Source organism: Gadus morhua, chromosome 4, assembly GCF_902167405.1.
Source record: "Gadus morhua chromosome 4, gadMor3.0, whole genome shotgun sequence".
Taxonomy (NCBI): domain Eukaryota; kingdom Metazoa; phylum Chordata; class Actinopteri; order Gadiformes; family Gadidae; genus Gadus; species Gadus morhua.
The window spans coordinates 25,828,833-25,837,559 of record NC_044051.1 but is presented as its reverse complement, the minus strand read 5'-3'; positions in this window follow the sequence as shown (position 1 = coordinate 25,837,559).

Sequence of the window (8,727 nt, the reverse complement as noted above, 5' to 3'; positions counted from 1 at the left end):
AACCTATTATTTTTGATTGCATAATAAAGACACAAATCTACCTCCATACCTACATAATAGCGTTGTGCGTGCAAAGCCGCATTGGGCTTTTAAAGATTATTCCTTCTTGCACCGCAAATGCTTGGGAGCTACAAAGCATCGAAGACCAAACAGTGACATCTGGTGGTTAGAAGACATGATGGCGGCTGTTAATTCAACATTCCCGGACGAAGCCAAATGTCTATGGGGTCAGAACAGTCTCATTAATAATTCACAAATGTATTTTGTGATTGATATATAAATTACTCTCTTCTCACAAATACATTTCAATGCACACAAAAATGGATATCGGTATGTATAAAAGTACAATAAATCCATAAACAAAAGTAAGTTTCACAAACACATTTCTGATCCACACGCAAATGTGTCTTGTTTTAAATAAATGTGATATAAATCCATAAATATATGAATTAAATGAATTATTTGCTATTTTTATCAAAATGTATTTGGATGTTGTTACATTTAACTGTTAAACTTGAATTTACAAGACGCTTTTCATTTGTGAACTTGTCATTTGTGTGAACTGGGCCCAGTTCCCCGATAACGATGGATCTTCGCTCGTACGATCATTCTCACGATGGATCTTGCAATCCATCATCAATTTCTTGGGAGCGTTTCCCGAAACTCCTATTACAGTTTTTCTCAGTCGCATTGGTACAATTCTCAGATCAGAATTGAAATTCTCAAACTGTTCAATCTTCACATCATTGTGTCCCTGGTGCACATCAAAAAAGCAGTTTCTCATTTATTTTGAACAAGTTGCAAATGCTTTGGTACATTCATCTGCTCTTTCCTACATTATCAATTGCTTATCATGTTGATCAAAATGTATTGTAATGGGTCTCTATTGAATAGTCTCACCCCAAAAACATTTAGGCATTAGTTCATTGCATAAGTCTTTACTTGCAAAATGGTTGAACAAGTTGTCATAATAAGTGAAGCATATTTCTAAACATTTCCATTAGACTTTTTTTCTAAATCTTTCCTGAATTGGTAAATTGATACCAAGTGAATCTTGACCCTCTCTAAAGAAGGGAAATGTGTGAAGTCAGGGACGTGCACAGGGGGGTTGCTCAGGTTGCTTGGGCAACTGCCCATATGCCCTCCTTGACTCAGGTTGCCCTTCCGAGGAAATATTATTTTTTATTTATTTTTTATAATTTAATGGATGCAGAATTTCATGTAGGCCTAGATAAAAAAAATCGCCACTCGAAACATTTCATAAAGTTAGCGTAGCCTCATTCAATTCCGTTCGGGCAATGAGAGTGAAAGTCAGTAGGGGGAGGGCAAACTCTGACGCGCGGCAATAGCCGCTTTTGCCGCCTCCCCTCTGCCGCCCTTCCCTCATTGAAATGAATGGGGACGGCGAGTTGCCGCGCGGCGTGTGAAAGTTAGCTGCAGCGCTGCACGCGACCGGAACACCAGCACCTGTGAGACGACTGCCTTGATGTTGTCGGAAAAGGTGAATTTGAGATGTATAACAAACAAACAATCATCACGTTTTATGAAATGAATTACAATCTTCATAAATCCAGGCTCAGTTTGCCACGTAACGTTTTGCCTAAATAATCAGACAGCTAGCTAGCTTGCAGACAAGCAGCCCGTTATCACATAGTCTACACATTTTTTGGTAGGCAAACTATGCTACATGTCTGCTGATAGTTAGTTTCTAACATTTCGTTTTAACAAGAAGAATAAAAGATGGAAGTAATGCATCACATGAATTCTTTCATTCAAAATGGTTCATGCCTAAATCTTATCACTATTTTGGGTATTGTTTGTTATTGTTAAGTGAAGCCGAAATGCCCAGTGAAAAGAGGAGGATTCAGGAGAGAGAGAGACAACTAAAGGAGGCAGCAAAGAGGAGCACATCACTACCCTGTCCGAAATCCGAAATCAGTGTGGTCAAGAGCGGCTGTCTGACCTCCTCCTGCTGTCCATAGAGAAGGACATACCAATCGACAAAGAAGAGGTTCTGAAGGCTTCTCTTTTGAAGCTTTGCATTTTTAATATGTCAATTTGGAGAAACTTATCAGTGACTTGATAGGATGTTGTTTAATTATGTTTGTGTTCATGTTATGTTCTTCTTCTTCAAGTCATGTTTTTCTGCATTATCGTTAGTAGTAGTTATTTCAGTGTTTTGCTTATTTGTATTAATATATTAATGAAGACCCTTTTATTCTCAGTCCTTCATATAGCCTGTCAGAGCAACTGCCCCTCAAAATTCCTGTGCACGTCCCTGTGTGAAGTATATTAGATCACCCAACGATCAACCAGTTTACTGAAATAGCTCAAAGGTGCATCGCCTGAACCAGGAACTGGCAAGTATATATATAGCTGGAGCATAACACAATGTTACATTGTCTGACAATGGAAGGACGAGGAATTGGACAGGGTCAACAGCCAGAGAGAAGTAGAAGTAGAGGAAGAGGAGTGAGGCTGCGTGAGAATGAGAATTTGTGGCCCAACAGACAGGAACGTCAGGAGGTGTAGGAAGACTGCACTGTCATTCCTACAGCAATGCATGTACAGTTTACCCTAAGGAGATTTTCCTATGTTCTTATTTCTAGCAATGACATGGTCTGTCAACAAATTACAGTACAAACAGTCAAAGCGTAAATGTGAATCTTGTCCAGTCTCTTGCAATCAATCTCCCACATACACTAAGGTGTAACTTACAATTGACAATAATTGTCTTCAAAACTTCAGCCATAGTTTACATCAGAACATCCCTCCAGAGTACACTGTTATATTGACAACATGACTAAGAAATTTGACTGTCTTCCATACACAACGACACAAGGACTTGTCATTGTGATGGCAATGACATGTTCATTGACACAGATACTTTTGAGAAACAAACTAAGGATTTTGAGCAAGAGACTGGATTTTGCATGAAGTCCATGGTGTTTTGCTATTTGTACGAATTGTTTAGAGAAATGCACTTACTGTTTTGCAAATTTCAATTCTGATCTGAGAAATGTACCAAAGTGATTGAGAAAAACTGTAACATGAACTCGCATTCGCTGCACTCCCGACGTTCGTAGGATTGTACCAGTCCACTGACACGGTGCTGAAACGGGCTATGGCACAGGGGGGAGACGCAGGAATGTCGCAGGAAAATGGGGTTAAAAAGGGTTAAAATATCTCCCCATCAAGGCCAACCGCAGAGTAGCCAACAAAAAGAATAGAGTGCAATACTATGAATGCTTAAGATATTAAAACACAATTGATTAGGCCTAGGCCGACATATACTGTATATCAGTCCTAATCCTGAACGCACTGTGCATACATTTCCCCCCCTGAAATAATTCCATAATATAAAAATCCAAAATAGCTTGTGTGATAACTATCTATTTATCTTAATGTGCTGATTTCTGAAACTTTGCGCTGCAAAGAGCCGACTTTATCTGATTCCGCATACGGTTTCATTGATTGGCTCTCTAGTCAAGAATATTTGTAGACATTAAAAATGCAACGTTCCATTCATTCATTATGATTCAAACGCAGAGGCTAGGCATTGACACACAGCAATTGCTGACCCGATAAGAAGAGCTTGGTCTAGATCCTGCCCATATTGTTGGGCAGGATGAAGTAGGCTATAGGCAGGGTTCGAGTTATGCAAATGACAATTCCGCATGATCTGTACGCATAATGGTGAGACTGGAGTTCGGTATGGGTATAAAGTGATGCGTGGTATGTGGACGCATTTGCCCTCCACAGAAGTTAATGCTGGGTTTTGAGTATCATATGCACGCAAAATTGTCATTTGGCCTATGTACTGCACGCATTTCTAAAGTGTAAAACCGTGCGATCTGTACGCATATTGGTGAGACTGTGTTGAGTTATGATTCCATCTCTGTGGGAGACAGTACCGGCCTTGCGCTGAATTTCGACGGGGGGGGGGGGGGGGGGGGGGCAGATATAGGACTTAAATATGGGCTATTATGACACGTCTCTTCTCAATGCCGTGGAACGCTCCGTTCACTTGCATGGGCACTTCACAACAACGCCAGCTTCTTCGGTTGCTAAGCGACATCAACATCTTTGGCTAACTATTTCTCTGCTGATCAATATCAACACTACGAATGGTAACAAATAAATTGTAAAAAGACACCTTGTGAAGTTGAAGCAATTCAGGTCGAAGCACCTCCGATTCGCGTCGGTGTCCGGTTCGCCCTGTCTGGGCTTATTTTCCCGATAATGACCGGCGTTCTGTTATCCCACTTAACGTCAATATTACTCTGCATGTGGAAGGGAAAATAGCTTTACTTGTAATTACAATATCATGCTGCTGTATTTTCAGAGAACCCCACAGATATTTGAGTTTGCTGCTTTCATGGGTGTCAGACCTCTCTCTATGGGAGCTCAGCTCCCACTGGCTCCCACCTATCTCGAACCCTGGCTATAGGTCTTTTTACACTGCCGAGCTGGTTTGGTCGCAGCTTGGCACGCCCGGCGATTTCACCTTCTTATCTCAAGTTTCCTAACCGAGGGGGTCAAATCCCCCGTTCGTCACGGCGCAGGCTTTCTTGGTTCACTGGGGAAGGCGGGGCTGCGCACAGAGTCTCTGACCTCTGTAGAATAATTTGTATGATTGCAAACTCCCGAATGTTTTAATTTTTTTATGAATGAAAACACCCGCATGCAATAATGAGTTCACGTCTGAGGGTAGACTACAAACGCGATTAACTATGGTCAGGGTCAGGGATGTTCGTTACTGTCTAGAGACAGTGTCCAATAAATAGTGAACTTCATCACAGCCTCATCGAAGCGCCTACAGTGCTTAATGCAAACAATCGCAACAAAAAACGCCTGCAGAAATTCTCCGACACCCACTGGTCTCAGGATGATGCATATCTAGCCTATGTCTTCTGTCATTGATCAATATGAGGACATTTTAACCACGATGGTTGAATTAAAATCAGAGGGAGACAGCAAGTTCAGCTCAAAAGCGACCTTCCACATAAGAGCAATGGAATTATTTGATTTTATTATATGCCTTGGGACGTGGCGTTTGATCGGTAAATTTCGGCTGCGCATGTATTTTTGGAATTTTTAATTGCTGCAATAAATTATGTTGTTGTTGACTTCTAACATGTCTATCTTTGCTGTTTAAATCTAACAGTAGTCTATGAGTAATACATCACCGGTAACCACTGGTTTTGGTTGCGAAATTGCTCAAGCTGGGCATTCCGTGGTATTGGATGTGTTTTAATAAAACGCATCCAATACTAGGAATGTCCGCTGGTGACGCCACTGAGGCTATAGTAGGCTACGATGCTCTTGCCTCCTACGAGTATCCGAGTCCTCGTTAGCTACGAGCGTTCGTTACCAACGATGCTTTCAGGAAACGGAGTGAAAACTGTACGACGCTCGTACGACGCACTTCACGTCTGTGCATTCACACCAAACGCGACATTTGTCGCCCGTTCGCGTTGTCGCCAAGGTTTTGTCGCGCCACAAATCATAATCTGTCGCTGTGCAAGTTTTGGGCGAATTTGTCGCGCCACAACTTTTGGCCAACAACGGTGCTTCATGCCAATTCATTCTCAACCACGGCCGAGATAACCACCATTTTCGCGAGAGAAAACCGGCAACAAGTTTTGATTTGTCACGCCACACTTTCGCCGTGCACAGGCGAGCGCGTTCACGAGGATTTGTGGCACGACAAATTCGCTCGAGTTGAAATATTTTGACTTTGACTCGAATTTCGCGTGATGACAGCCAATCAGCGTTCAACAGCGTGGCCACTGAGTCACATGTGTAACGTAACAGCCAATCAGCGTTCAACCGTCAAACTCAGTGCACACTGGTGAACTGCAGCATGGAGGAGAAAGTGAATGTTGCCGTTTGGGACTCCCGGAGCTCTATATATAATATAATAGTATATAATATATTTGTATATATAATATCACGGCCAAAAGCTCTGTGCGCCTCCGGATGGCCGTAGCGTGGGGAGCTCTCATAGGGATTGGCCTTCGCAGGGTTTGTTTACCGGCGTTGCTATGCTTCCGGTCTTGTGTGTTCCAACGGTTTATTAGGTAGGCCTATCTAATAAATCTCTGTCTATTCAATACTTCATTCAATGCCTCTTCCGTGGTCATTACAATATTATGAATATACTGCGTCGGTACCTCCGACGTCTCTCCCTCTTCCACAAAAGGTAAAGACATTCAATGGTGGTTATCTTGTTGTGGCGCGACAAATTCGACAAAACTTGCACAGCGACAGATTATGATGTGTGGCGCGCAGTGTTGTTTTCGTCAGGCAAGACGAAAACGAAAATGACGTCGTCAGACCCCTTTTTCCCATGACGAAAATGAGACTAAGACGAACGTCACCAAAGCCATATAAAGACTAAAATGTGACGAAAAATGTAGACATTTTCGTCAGACGAGAACTAGACGAGACTAAATTGTTAGTGAGTGGACGAACAAAGTTTCAAAACATGCTTTTTTCCCGCCAACTATAATATGCGTGCAATGTCAATCAAGAGCTCAGACATCAGAAATGGAGCAGCCAGCTGCTTGTCCTACCAGTCACGCCCCCATCACACACTAAAAGCCTCGCTCGCGCGCAGCTGCGCCTGCACGCACACGGCACACACACACTCATACACTACAGAGAGAGGCTGGTGGACGAGGCACACACACACACTCATACACTACAGAGAGAGGCTGGTGGACGAGGCACACACACACACACACACCATGGCAGCAGCAGCGGTGCCGGGTGCGGGTGGTCGTAAAAAGAGGGATGATTTATGGTCCCACTTCAGATACAGTCCAAAGGCCAATGCAACAGAATGCCTTGTACGGGCAGTAGGGGGACAGGGAGCCGAGTCGAGCGACGGTCACGGAGACGAAGCCACGACCACAACTTCATGCTGCGGCTTCAAACTCACAGGAAAAAATACCACAAACCTCAAAAGGCACCTGAAGGCCAGCCATCCTGCTATTTTTGCGACCCAACCTTTTGAGTTTTCGTCGGACTAAAACTAGACTAAAACCTTTGGAGTTTTCGTCAGACTAAAACTAGACTAAAACCTTTTGAGTTTTCGTCAGACTAAAACTAGACTAAAACTTTCAAAGATAGAAATGACTAAAATGGGACTAAAACTAAGAAGCATTTCGTCAAAAAAACTAAGACTAAAACTAAATCTAAAATGCCTGCCAAAAACAACACTGGTGGCGTGACAAAATTTTGGCGACAACGCGAACGGGCGACAAATTTCGCGTTTGGTGTGAACGCACCGTGAGAGCACCCAGCGCTACGGCCATCCGCTACGGCCATCCTCGAGCGAAAGTGTGGCGCGACAAATCCAAACTTTCGAAAAAAAATTCGCCCGGTACGCGTCTCTACGTTCACTTTGTATGGGATCTTGTCTCCCCGTCGCGTTTGGCGTGAACGCACGATCCTTTCGGGAAACCGGGCCCAGTCCACACACAATTGCAAAACAGTTCACATATGAAAAGCGTCTTGTTAATTCAAGTTTAATAGTTTGTATATAAATGTAACAACATCCAAATACATTTTTGATGAGAATTGCATTTTTCTTTTTTAATTATAAATTATAAATTTCTACATTTATTTAAAACAAGACACATTTGTGTGTGGATCAGAAATGTGTTTGTGAAAATAATTTTTGATTATGGATTTATATTACATATATACATACCGATATCCATTTGTGCGTGCATTGAAATGTATTTGTGAGAAGAGAGTACTTTATATATAAATCACAAAATACATTTGTGAATCCTTCTCTGTGCATTCATTATTAATAAGACTGTTCTGACCCTATAAATGTCACTGACCCGACACTTTGGGATTAACAGAGGACAAAGTGTTTTGATCCCTTGTGAATAAAATCTCCATGTATGTTTTATAGGGCTGTCAAAATTAACGCGTTAACGCAGGATGATTAATTTGTTGAATTAACGCGTTAATTACTTTAACGCATTAAGGCATGCGCAAAATGACCCGCCCAATATTTCCCGCTCCAGCACTTGCCGCCGCTATTTGCCGCCGCTATTTGCCACTCTAGAGTTTTGACTGAGACACAAGATGGATACAGAACAGAAAGAAGTTGTTGGCCCTCTGGATGGAAAGTTTGAATATAAAAAAAACAAAGATGGAACACTTAAAGGGGTAGTTCGGAATTTTGGACATAGGGCCTGATTCCCAAGTGAGCTTTGGTATTCTTTATCACTGGAGACAGTTTTCAACCCATTTCATTCAGTCTTTCTAGTTGCAGAGTTCGCTCGTGCTAGGCTAGTGCACGTCAACGGGCAATGCTAGCCTGCTATTAAAAACAGTGTTACCCACTCCACAGTACACCCGAGGTAAATCAATTATAACGACAGACTATAAATTTAAATGTCTGTTTATAGAATAATGTTAGAAATAAAACCAACCTTGCATTGCATTGCATTTTGAGGGAATTGCTGGGTCACAGCAGCAGTGTTATATTCCTGGTAGTAGGCTACGGCAGCGGCGGACTGATACCTAGGTTACCGGCTCTAGTTTGTTTACCTGCCGCTGTCATTGCTACAAACGCAGAGTACAGTGAACGAAGGAATTCCATTAGCGTATTCAATTAACAAGATATGGCCACGTTTGGAGGACTTAGCGATGCATTTGCTTTTGAAGACGATTATGAGGAATGTGTTGTATCCAACCAAC